We start from the raw sequence: 13672 nt of genomic DNA, 5'->3' as shown, positions 1-13672 counted from the left end.
TCAGAGTAAGCTTGCAGGTTTGGCTTTTGATATAACAAAAATTCAAAACTTAAATATTCTGGCAAAGGTAAGGCAAAGCCTCCCCTTTATTTCTTCTCAAAGATATTCTTTAAAGCCTCTTTTTATGGCTGAAGTTTTGTTCAACATTTTATAATTAATTATTTGGCAGTGCTAGTTTGGATGTAGAAGGAGCATTTGTTAGCCAAAATTAAAGCTGGAGCATAAACTTCAGAGACTTGCAGATTTCAGAAAACTAGATCATTCACCTAGGTTCTTTTGCCTTTCCATTCTCCAAGCCATTTTGTTTTTCTTTGGATGGCTTAGATAGGTGAATGAAGCCAAAATCATACAAAGGCTAGTTAAATGAAAGGCTTTTGACATTTAATCTGAGTTCTCTGATCTGGGAAAGAGTCTAAATTGTTTCCAGAAGAGAAAGATTCAAGGCCAAGTTCCTTTGTTAAAGCAGATTCTGACCAAAAGTCTGCAAAAACACCCACTGTGACCCTATGCAGATAATAAAGTATGGCTAATCCATCTCCACTTGCTATAATTGTATAGAGATGCATAATAGTGTTAGTGATAAATTGCTGATCAGTCAATACTAGAGAGCTATTATAATTAGGATGGACAGTGGCCTTGGTAGGAATCAATGAGTTAGCATGGCCACTGTTACTTAGATAGCTTTGGCTAAGTATTGAGTGGCTCCAAACTTGCTTAGATGAAGCATGGAGTTAGGGGTACAGGATACTGATCTTTTGGTTCCTGTGCATGATCTTTGACCAATATGGCCTCTTCTTTACCTCTTTTTGGATAATGTAGCATTTCTGGGTTTTCCCTTCATGTGTGTCAGTTGCAAATGCTCAGAGACACTGAGGGCAGGGAAATTCGTGTCTTTTCACCATTAAGTTGTGTCAGATAAATAGCCATAGGAATGTGTTTCCCTAGTGAGCATCATTTTTCCTTCTGTAGCTCAAGAGAGAAGTTAAGAGGTTATTCCAAATATAGTTGAGAGGATGTCCACACTTGCCTTCATTCAAAAATATACCAAAAAGATGAACAGTCAGTGGATTCCCTTGTTCTTATTACCATGAAACCAGAAGGAAAAGATGTGGCTTTCATTCAGGAAATGTTTTCAGTGCCAGTCCTAGGAAATTGGCTTGGTCAGAGGGAATATTTATTAGTGTTACCGCTGAGACAGGGAGTATCCACTTTTGACTCTCTTTCCTGGTTTCTCTTATTCTGTCAGATTTTCCACAATTTTAATGTCCATAAGGTTTGTGTTGTGAGTCTCTGTGAGTTGCTTCCACTGTAGCAATATAAAATGTATCTTCTTTTTTTCAATTTTATTGGAATATTGAGGAACACTGCACCAAACTAAGGGGCTATTTCTTCCCTTCTAATAATTCCCCTGGTAAAACCCAACCATGATCCCTGTAGGGATGAAGAGGCCATTTGCCAAATGTTGGGACCTGAAATAGCATTCCAAGCTGGACCCAGGGGATCCAAGACCGAATCTAGCATTCGAGCTTCTACGGATTGCTCAGGAACACTATGGTTCTCTCCTATACAACTCTACTATCAACTAGAGTAGAGCCATCATCCAGGAAATTTCAAAGCCAATGAATTCACCATCGATTATTAGAATAATACTTTGTGTATATTTATATCATTGCCTTTACAACATTGGATTGTAATTGTCCTCTATCTTTATTTCCCTTAGAATTAGTTGAAAACAGGTATTAAGCTTTGTTTGTTTATGCCTTTGTATCTATATGCAAACAGTAAATATTCATAATGTAAAAATTAGGGGTGGGGAGTAGACATTGGCTGTAGTGCATTATGCTGTCTGTAATTCAAAATTCCTCCCAACTAATGAACCATCTTAATAAAGTTTTTATTGACCATTTATTTCTACCTTGTTTTTAAAGATTATTCACAAACGATACATTTAATTGAGTTGGATCTCTAAATCTTAATGTCCTTTATCTTCCCCCTCACATAATTACTAGAAATAATAATAACAAAAAATGACTAATTTTAGTCAGCATTTCTTATATTCCAGGAAGTGTTCTAAGTGTCCTATGCATATAAGTTTTTTAAAATCATAGAACAATTTTATGGAGTAGTTTTATACATTTCCATTTTATGTAAGAAAAATTAGGTCTGAAAATCCCTCTATAGTCAAAATTTTGGTGTTTTTGGTGTTCTGTTTTTAGTTTTTTGCTTTGTTTTGTTTACTTTTTTGAGACAGGGTCTCACTGTCACTAGGCTGGAGTGCAGTGGTGCAATCATGGCTCATTACAGCCTCGACCTCCTGGGCTCAAGTGATCCTCCCAGATCAGCCACCCAAGTAGCTGGGACTACAAGCATGCACCTACATTACCAGCTAATTTTTTTTTTTTTTTTTTTTTTTTTTTTTTAGTTTTCGTGGCGATGAGGACTTTCTATGTTGCCCAAGCTGGCCTCAGGCTCCAGGGCTCAATCGATTCTCCCATCTCGGCTTCCCAAAATGCCAGGATTAGAATCTTGAGCCATTGCACTGACAATTTTGGTATTTTTTGACCAAGACAGTAGTTTTAAAGGTCCCTCAGCTTGACTAGACCTTATGCACTTGACTATAGGCCCCGACCTGTTTTTCCTTAGAAAATTCGCAATTGTAAATTATTTCTTTACCCCTTTTTAGGTATAAATCTTCTCCCTGCCTCTTGCCAGTTTTATAACCCACGAATGTCTTTCTCAAGGACATTCACTGGAAGCCATCTCTGAAATATAATCATCAAGATAGTGCCCCTATCTCTCAGTCTCTGTAGGAGGGTAGGAGGCTAACTTCATAAGCAACACACAGACGACCTAATCACAATGACCACCCTCCCTCAACATCCTCCAGTACTTCTCAGTTTCTTAAATAGTCTTGACATCTATTGCAATAGTTTTCAATAAAGTCATCCTTCCTATTAAACTCTGTCCAGTGCAATTTTTCTTTGACATTTTCCAAACTTTAATCTTCAGCTTCCCACAGTATTTTATACAATCTCTTTTCCTCTTTGATAATCAAGTACTTGCCTTACTAAAAGTTATATCTTTCTAGAAATTATATGTGTTTCTCTCCATTTCCCTTTCTGTTAATTTCTAGAGGGCCATTCTACTATCCCGTCATTTACTCCTATGATTCCAGAACTCTTTCCCTCATTTTGTTTTCAAAATCACTTTGACCAGCTTCCTAGTGTATTAGAATGTAATTTTTCCCAACATACTGGTCTAATCTTTTTTTCTGTCTTTTTAGTTATCCTAGAATTTTCCTTCCACCTTGACCACTTAAATATTCCCTACCCTCCATGAATTTATTTTTTTCATATTCTCAGCCACTCAACCTTAGTTTTTGTTTGATATTAACGAAGTAAAATAGACAAAAGAAACAAAAAAGAAACTATTAAAAATCAAAAGTTTCCTATAGCTTTAGATTGCATAAAAACCCAAGCTATAGATTGCCATTATGTTACTATTTCAGAACGTTTGAGGATAAAATTTTCAGAAATATTTATGAAGAAAGATGATAAAGGGAGTTTATCTGGTGTTTAGCCTATGGGAGGGGGATGGGCAAAAACCAATGTGGCTGTGCATTGCTAGGACAGAGGCCTTTGCTACAACCACAAGAGGTAGACCTGCTGCTTACCCTTTACTCACATGATGGATGCATCCTGTGAGCGTCTTGTATTCCTAAGAGAATTCTTGGTATTCACGACATTGTTAATAATAATAGATTTAAGAAACTGATGAGTCCCCTGCTTCTCCCACATGAGAACAAAGCAGTCCTAATTATCTAGCACTAGGAAGTCTGTGCCAGTGTGGATTTATGCTCCCTTCCAAACTAGAATATAGCATCACAACTGATTTTCTTTTTCCAATTCTAATTTTCCAGACCTATTAAAATGACTCTAAACCAAACTGCTTTGAATGAAATAATATTGGCTTTTTCCCATTATTCCTTTCTTTTCTCCCTTGTCCCCTTTCTACTAAATCAAATTAATCTGCTTTAAAAATAGAAAAGATAAGTGATTATATAATCTTCTAAGGGAGGCAGGAAGCTGTGGGACATAAGGCACAGATGAAATGCTCACACATTGGGCATATTTCTATGATATGCATGTCAATCCAAGCCTTTTGTGGCCCAGTACTGTGGGGATGCAGCAAATGGAAATGGAAAGGTTTTCCCTTGTCTGAGGCCTCCAGTGATGTAAAGCACCTTCTGAGGGAAAAGAAATGTTTCCACAAGCCCAGAGACAATGTTCAGGTGCCATTCTGAGCTCTTGACACTCGGAATTACAGCCTGGAGGTGACTTAATCCTGACACAGGAGACAAAGAGGGAACATGTAGCAGCCCCCCTGTCACTGTCACTGTTAACTTTAAACCTTATTGAGTCGTGCTTTTTATTCATGTATATATGAAAGAAAAATAAACAATAAGAAAGCAATTTAATTATTTCAGGTAAGCGGTGGAGCTTCACTGGAACAGAAGCAGGGCCTCAGCCCCTAAGCTCCATTTCCTAAAACCCAAACTTCAGTCCTACCCAGCCCCAAGAAGATCAGACTTTGTCCAAAGAAAAGTCAACTGAGGGGAAGGATGGTATTCTGTGTGAACAGAGTTATTTTAAGAAGCTACCAGCATTTGCATTTCTAAACTATTAGCAGACAAAATGAAGGGAAAATTTCAAAATGCATATACATATATACATGTTTTAAAATCTAATTCGGGGTCACAGCTGTAATTGCAAAAGCTTTGGATTGTGTGTCATGCTGGAATAATGTCGTGTTAGTGAATGTAAAGCATTCAGCATTACTTTATGCCTCATTGCACCCTAAGTGTGATGCTATTTCAATACAACACCTACCACTTTTAGGTCTTTATGCTTAAGTATGTCTTGCTGGATGAAATCAAGCTACAAATTGGATGAAATTGGGTCCTCCCAGTTGATTCTACTGCTAGAAGCTCCAAAACTCAATTGTTTTTTAAGTCCAATTCCATGATTCAGAATTTAAATTATCATGATTTCTTGCCCCGAAAAATAAATACAAAAGCCCAACTTGCTGCACAGATGAAAAGCAGTTTTTTTGGCTACAAAAGTAAAGTAAACTTTTTTTTCATACGGGCATTAGAAATGGCTCAATAATGGAGCAAGCAGTACTTGAGAAAATATAAGTTGCAGGAATTTGAGACATTGTTTTGGAAAAATAAAAAATAAAAAGGCCCTTCGTTCAAATGATTCCATCCAAAATATTTCACAGAATAACTGCTCCATGTTCAGGTTGCTTTTATCCTTGTAGAGTAGCTCAAATCATTCTACTGCCACCTAAATTTGTGGTTGCAACAAATTGGTAAATTTTTGAAGACAATATTTAGATTACAATGTCCTTTCGTTTTGCAGTTAAAGATGCATGTGAAAAGATGATTCTGCTCATACAATCTGACCATCCCACCCTCAGAGGATTTATGTTTCATTAAGTCATGCAAAAGGTGGTAGATGGGATGCAGATTTTCAGTGTTGCAGGAAGAGTTAAAATTGAATCTAACTGGAATTGAATCCAAGTTTCAAGTAGTGCAATTGCTACTGCTGTTTTTGAAGATTCTTAAATTAATTCTTCAAAGTTCTTGTCATTGTAGAGACAAAAAGCTCTTCAAAACAGTAGTAGTTTGTCTAGCACTATATATTTTGGGGGACAACTCTAATAAAATTGCTAAAAACAGTCAGAAGTTCTTGTTCCATGTGCACATTTGAATTATGCTAAGTGAAGGCTGTATTTTTAAGAGAAAAACAAATCTAACTAAAGAAAAATATTGTACTATTGATAAGTTGGTATTGTAATAACTTATACAAATTTTTACTTGATCCAAGTAATAAAAAATAGTTACATTTGCCGGCAGCTATCTTGAGGGAAAAATAGGCTAAAAAAATGGCATTACCAGCAGATGCATTTGTGTTTGTTTTCAGCGAAAGAGATTATATTGCTCATGTAGTGGGTAAAAACATTCTGGTAAACAATAGCAACATTATATAGAAATTAACCAGTCCAGGTTAGTACTAGGATTCTCTGACATGGCTCTCTGTCCTTTTAGGATATTCTAACGGCTCAAACCACATAATCTTGGAAGAATCAGGCTGAGTTAGATTGGACTAGAGGAAGAAGCAGTGTCATCAATACCAGAAAAAAAAAAAAAAAAAGATTCACCAATAACAACATCAGCGTTTTGAGTAATTGAAGAAGTAAAATGGTAAGGAAAGCTATAGGCACAGATATTTCAGAGGATTGGAAGTAAGCTCTGACAAAATGTAGTTCTCCCCAACCCACAACCCCAAGAGCGATCCCAGTTGATGCTTGTGATCATGAAGGAGTTTATGATGCCGCCCTCTACATGGTTCTGATTCTGCTCTCAGACTATACCTAGCTGTCCAGCTTATTTCTTCTTCCCTCCTTGTCATTACTGGCTCCTCAATTGGTTACTAAAGTGATGATCATTTTTCAGTAATAGTGGCTAGCTACAGGTCTCCCTTTAATCACTGCTGCCAAGCCCTTAGCACACACCTAGAAACCTCCACAGTTAAATGCAACAATCTACCTTGAGGACTTTACTTATTTACTTACTTAATTTATGAACATTAATGTATATGAACATATTCTGTGCACTCCCCCTGTCCAGCCCCAAACTTCTCCAAAAAACAGCCTGGAGAAATTATACATGTAAGAGGGAATCATAATTCCCGGGGCCAGGAGACAGAGGGGGAAAGAGAAACAGATTGATTCCTGAAGAGGCTTAACTTGTGTGTAGGGTGAGGTAGATGCTGCAACTTCAAGTGGATCCAAGTCAGAGGAAGTCTATCATGTGAGAGTAGGTTAGAGGAAAGTGTTTATATTCTACTCTGACATCTCCCCCACATTGTCATGAGACAATCGTTTTTTGCCTCATTGCAGTGGAAATCAGCATCAAGCAGCTTAAGTCAGGAACGATGACAGCACACTGCCAAGTTCAGCTGGAATGAGGAGATTCATCAGCCACCCTGGAGCAGTAACTCCTGTTAGCAACTCCACCAAGCCTCCACAGTTGATAAATTCCAACCAAGAAAGACTGAAAAATGTAATTAATGAACACAAACTATTATATATAGCCATACACATATTAATATATATTTTCTATAAAAGCATATATATAATATGTACACACACATACATGTCACACACACACACACACACACACATATATATACACAAAGAGAGAGAGAGAAAGGTATATATATTTATGGACAAAATTTCTATATACAATTAATCCTCATTATTTGTGGGTTCTGTATTTGTGAATTTGCCTACTTCTTAAAATTTATTCGTAATCTCGCAAGTCAGCAGCATGTTCATGGTCATTTGCAGACATGTGCAGCGTGGTAAAAAAAAAATTGAGTGTCCTGATGCACATGTTCCTAGTTGAGGTCAAACAAGGCCACACTCTGCCTTCTTGTATCAGCTCTTATAGCATAAACAAGTGTCCCTTTCACAGTCTATTTAATGCCGTATTTTGCTACTTCTGTGCTTTTTCTTGGTGATTTTGCTGTTTAAAATTATCTCCAAGTGTGCTGCTGAAGTGCTTTGTAGTGTTCGGCAGCACACGAAGCCTGTACTGTGCTTTATGGAGATAAGCGTCATTGAGGCATGAGTTACAGTGCTGTTAGCCTGAGTTCAATGTCAATGAATCAACAACATATACTAAACAAGGTGTCTTTAAACAGAAACACACACAAAATAAAGTTATGTATTGATCAGTTGATGAAAATATTGCTAACAGAGGCTTGCAGAAAGATAACCCTGTAATTCTCCTGGGAGAAATGGTTCCCTATTCACTAATTCAGTGTTCATAGTGACTTTATAGAACATAATAGGAACTGACTGTGTGTCTTCTCACACATACTCCCCACACAATATTACACATACAGGAATCAGACACCAGACACCACGAAGATGATTTACAAAAATAGATCATGTATTTGACTATAAAGTCAATCTCAATAAATTGCAAAAAGTTAATATCTTATCAACTATGGTTTCCAACTCTAATGCAATAAGTGTAAAAATTAAAAATAAAATAGGAGTTGTAAAGTAGCATATATTTGGAAATAATATGATTACATATTTGATACTGTGTTTATATTACTATTTGGATATATAGTATATCATGAAGGAAATAAATATTTGTAATTAAATGATAAAAAGGGTTATGTGCCAAAATTTATGAAATGCAACCAAAAAAAGAATGCAGATTTAAAATTATAGCCTTAAATACATTTATTTTAAAATTATATTTAAAATAGTGTTTAATCACTATACAAAAAAATTTTAAACTAAGGACAAAAGTATGGTCTGAATAAAAGGAGAGAGATCTCGTTTCCTTAAACAGGACAACTAATGTCAATTCTCCTTAATTAATGTATAAATTCGACGCAATCCCACTCATTTCCAGCTGGATGTTTTGATAAATATACTTACAATTTATATAAAAAATAAAAGACCACAGATGCCTCTAAGACAAATACATAAAAAAAATAATGAGGGGAGAATTTTTCAACTAGGTATGAAGATAAACTATTAGGTCATAGTAATAAAAGTCATACATTAGCACAAGAAAAGACAAATGGATCAATGGATCAGAAAAGTACTCAGAGATAAATGAAAGTATACCTGGAAATTTAATATATTATTTAATTCAAAATGGAAAAGATGATTTGTTCTTGAATAGTGTAAGGGAAGTGGCTCATTTTGTGGAGCAAAATAAAACTGGCTTGCAAGATTGCATACAAATTTGGACCCCCGGATTTAAAATCTATCAAGTTAATAGAAAACATAAAGAAAAATGAGCTCGCATTTATCAATGACAGTTTCTTTTTTCTTACTAGATCTGTAACTTTTGTAAATACACATAGCATGTAATGGTATCTTAAAGTGTGTTTCTATGTGACAATTTTGTACAAATTTGTTATTTTCCATTTTTATTTCAAAATATACATTCAAACTTAAAATTAAAAAAAAAAGAAAAAAGAAAAATGTTGTCACTGAAATTGGTAAAGAAGAAAATTTTAAACAAAATTTTAAAAACACAAATCATCATACAAAATAATTATGAATGGACAAAAAAAGACATACGATACACTGATGGAATATACTTGCAATGTGGAAAAACTATAGTATTCAAAAAATTTTAAGAAATCCTACAAGCCAACAAAAAGAGATAGGAACTCCAATGTATACATATATCAGAACATCAAATTGTACACCTTAAATAAATACAATTTTTATTTATCAATTATACCTCAATGATACTGAGGAAAAAATAAAAATGATATGAATAAGCATTATACAGAAGGGGAAACTTAAAAAGGACACTAACAACATAGAAATATACTCACATTCATTAGCCATTAGAACATGAAAATTAAAACAATGGTGTAATATCAACATGCTATCTCTTTAACCTGACAAAAATTACAAACCTGAAAAACACCAAATGTTGGTGAGGATATACAGGTACAGAGGCTTTCATGCATGAGAATCTTGTCTGTTGCCATACTAAGGAGTAGTCTGGCATTGTTTAGTCACGTTTAGTATATTTACACCTCATGGTCCAGCAATCCCAAAATTCTAACACAGGGTTAAGGAAGTTTATTCCAGTATAATTTGCTGTTTCAGAACATTGCAGGCACTTAGCATATCCATCACTGGGAGAGCAGAGAGGTAAATTTGCATAAATACACATTCCCACAGTTCTATGCAGTGGTTAGAAGCAATGGGCTGAATATGCACCTAGACACAGAGATCTTAAACAAAAAAAAAAATAGTACTGAGTAAGAAAAAGAAAAGGGAAAAAGAAAGGAGATACACAGACAATACCGTTCAGAAAAATTAAAAATGCATGGAGACAAAACATGGATGCACTAACATGGACCAATGATGATAAAGTGCTATGAACTAGAGGATATAATTCATTCATTCTTATCCAACAAATTTACATACAATTAAGTAACTTTAAACATTATATTAGAAACTATAACATCATCATAGGCCTCTATCTCCTAAAGATATGGCATTTTAGTGGTACACAGTGGTCTTTATAAAAAGAATATCTGGTCAGAGAAAACCACTCAGTATGTTTTCCACGTATCCATTCAGACTCTAATAGAAGTATTTAGTCTAGATTTGGGGTCACAGCTTCACACAGAACATTGATGAAAGAAGAGCATACCTTGTGCAGATCTTGGTGGATGAGAGAACTGCAGACTACCTAATTTAAAGACCAAGGGAGTAAATGGAACCATTTTACCTGAAAGCATAGACAGTATATGTATATCTCTTCAATTAATTTATGAGCTATCATGTAGAAGAGAAATAGGAATTGCATGTTGCATCCAGGGGTAAAAAAAAAACGGGGACCCTATAGATGAGTAAATTTGGGGTAAGAACAAAAGAAATTTTTAACAACGAGAAGAGTCCAAAATGGGCATTGTTACAGAAGGAGTTCTCTGCCTAGCATTTTGCAAGCAGAAGGTAGACATCATATGTGAAGAATGCACAAAGATTCCTGCCTTAGAATAGAGTGTAAAGGGAGTGGCCTGTAATGCCTCTCTACTATTTAAAATTTTATCAATTTAAACATTTTAAAAGGTAAAGAAAAATTAAATATTAAGTACTTTTCTTTCTTTTCCACAAGTTTTGATCAAGCAATGACTTGTGTCTAAATAAGCTACTGAGTCAAAAAAGGAAAACAAAAAACAATCCAAGAATAATTCAAGGATGCTCTTTCTTTCTGGACTATCTGTAATGCCAGTGTGTCTCCCTTACTCAGTAGTATCTATTGAAGTTAGTAAGGATATCTAGGATGGCTCCAGGTATTTACTCATACGTCAATCAATTTTAATACCTATGATTAGAGCTCTCCACAGTTATGATCATGTACCACAGGCATCTGTTTTTCTACATCAGGTTGGAACAAACAACCCCAGGGTGTGAAATATTCAGAGGTGGAAACTCTTCATATTAATATTATGATTCGAATTTCTATAATGAAAGTGACCAATGGCCTTGTAAGACGAGCTCCCTCAGAAACTATATTATTGCTAGCATTCGTAGCATTTGAACTGTTCTGACGGTATATTAGAGCACAATGCCTGAAAGATTAATTTATTCCTTTTTCTTCTTGTTAAGTCCTACTGTTTTGTTTTCCCTGCCCCGATCAAATTCAACCTGTACCCTAAGGTATTAAGGCATTCTTGAACAAGCCTTGAATGCCAAAATATGTAAAACTTGATTTTCTAAATAAAATGAGTTATGATGAACTTTATGTCACAATACCCTGCATTCTTTAAAATGTATGCTAACCATTCTTATTTAGTACAAATGTAATGATTTAGTTGAAAATATAACTCAAGATTAGAGACACTATTTTCTTCATTTACTGGTCAAAAACACTAATGCTTGGTTCTTTTTTACTCCTGGTTGAACATCTTACATAACAGCACTTCTCATTTTACTAAACTTAATGAAAGGATCAGAAACCAATCTGTTAAGGATTATGAGAAGAAAATAATGGCATCACTAAAACAAGATTCATGATATTAGATGCCTAAGCTGAATATGCACTGCTGAATTCAGAATTGTCCTAGGGGAAAAGCAACAGAACAATTGGTTGATGGTCAGGGGTCAGCAAACGATAGACCTCAGGCCAAATCCAACCTTATAATAAATAAATATTCTTGGAACACAGCTGTGCTCATTCATTTACATATTGTCTATGGCTGCTTTGGTGCTACAACTTCGTTGAATAGTTGAGCCTGAGACCACATGGCTTGCAAAGCCTAAAATATTTAATATCTTGCCCTTGCGGAAAAACTTTGTCAATCCCTGCCCTGGGTCCTCTGAAGACCTGTGAAGAAGACTGTCAGACTCTTAGTAAATCCCAAGTAATAAACACAAATCAATTGAGGTGAATCAAAAGTACCACAAAACTAGGTAAAAAGGAAAGATACCACAGCAGGACAGGGAAATCATCTATAAGAAAAGTATTAGTGAGAGTTGTATTCATTCATTCATCCGATGTGTATGATTAAGGGCCTACTGTTTTTTGGTCACTCTGCCAGGCCCTGGAGACACAAATGAGAACAAAGAAAATATAATTTCTATCCTCGTAGAGCTGGATATGGAATTCACATATTAAACAAACTCTGAAATAAATATGAAACTACAAATTCTTGTGAGTGCTATCACTTACCACAGGGTGCTGTGAGAAATAAAAGCTAACAAGTTTAAGGTGGACATCTGCTAGTATTTTTTTTTCCCTGAATTCATTTCTCCATTTGGGTAATGGTAACAGTAACCCTCTTCCTTTGGAAAACATCTATTCCACTCTAAACTTAGATTTCTGGAAAGGCTTGCAAATCCACACTTTCCAACTCACGGAGTTGGAAAGATTATGCCAGCTAGGTGAGTTGGGGTAGCCCAAGCTCCCAGTTATAGCAATTGGTGCAGGAAGAGTCCATGACCCAAGTCTACCCAATCACAGGCCTTTTTCAGCATGCGTTTATAGTGAAGAAGAGAAGTTATCTTTTTTGTTTCCTCTTCGGTCATGATTCAATGAAGATTTCAGCCCCCAGCTGCCAGGGACCTTATTCTCTTTCATGTGATCATGGAGAGAGACATGGACAGACAGAAAGAGAGAGACACAGAGAGTGGCCTCATGGGATTTGAGGTCCTGGATACAACTGACCGTGGAGCCGAAGACAAACCACATGTGATCAGAAGAAAGATGGATTTCTCATGTAAGATCTCAGGGTAAATTGCCCCAGGCATTCATAAAAAGAGAATAATTGTTCTTGCGATAGTTTACTGAGAATGATGGTTTCCAATTTCATCCATGTCCCTACAAAGGATATGAACTCATCATTTTTTATGGCTGCATAGTATTCCATGGTGTATATGTGCCACATTTTCTTAATCCAGTCTATCATTGTTGGACATTTGGGTTGGTTCCAAGTCTTTGCTATTGTGAATAATGCCGCAATAAACATACGTGTGCATGTGTCTTTATAGCAGCATGATTTATAGTCACTTGGGTATATACCCAGTAATGGGATGGCTGGGTCAAATGGTATTTCTAAAAACCAAACACCGCATATTCTCACTCATAGGTGGGAATTGAACAATGAGATCACATGGACACAGGAAGGGGAATATCACACTCTGGGGACTGTGGTGGGGAGGGGGGAGGGGGGAGGGATAGCATTGGGAGATATACCTAATGCTAGATGACGAGTTAGTGGGTGCAGCGCACCAGCATGGCACATGTATACATATGTAACTAACCTGCACAATGTGCACATGTACCCTAAAACTTAAAGTATAATTAAAAAAAAAAAAAAGAAAATACAAAAAAAAAAAAAAAAGAAGTTTACCAAAGAAAAAAAAAAAAAAGAGAATAATTGTCATTCTGGCATTGAGCTTACCCTAAAATGAGAAAATGGAGAAAGTTACTGAGGGAGTTTGCCAAGTGTGATTGGGAACAAGGACTCTTCATTTGTGTAAGGGGGATAGGTATGTAAGAAAATGAAAATAAAAGTGAGATGTGATAAAAATCCAAGCACCAATT

General features: G+C 35.8%; 1 protein-coding gene across 25 annotated transcripts in view; it reads left to right on the top strand.

Annotated features, from left to right (window-relative positions):
• Nucleotides 1-13425, top strand: part of LOC129143943 (uncharacterized) — a 689383-nt gene extending 675958 nt beyond the window's left edge. For 21 of the 25 annotated variants that reach the window (XR_010156874.1, XR_010156873.1, XR_010156872.1 and 18 more), the window contains 2 exons: nucleotides 6113-6268; nucleotides 6967-13425. The gene's annotated coding sequence lies outside the window, so the exon portion shown is untranslated. Of the gene's footprint in view, nucleotides 1-6112 lie in introns of all 25 variants that reach the window. The other 4 variants (XR_010156869.1, XR_010156886.1, XM_063810334.1 and 1 more) reach the window with 1 other exon arrangement.
• The last annotated feature ends 247 nt before the right edge of the window (nucleotides 13426-13672 follow it).

This window comes from Pan troglodytes, chromosome 4 (assembly GCF_028858775.2).
Source record: "Pan troglodytes isolate AG18354 chromosome 4, NHGRI_mPanTro3-v2.0_pri, whole genome shotgun sequence".
Classification (NCBI taxonomy): domain Eukaryota; kingdom Metazoa; phylum Chordata; class Mammalia; order Primates; family Hominidae; genus Pan; species Pan troglodytes.
This window is presented reverse-complemented; position numbering and strand designations above follow the sequence as displayed.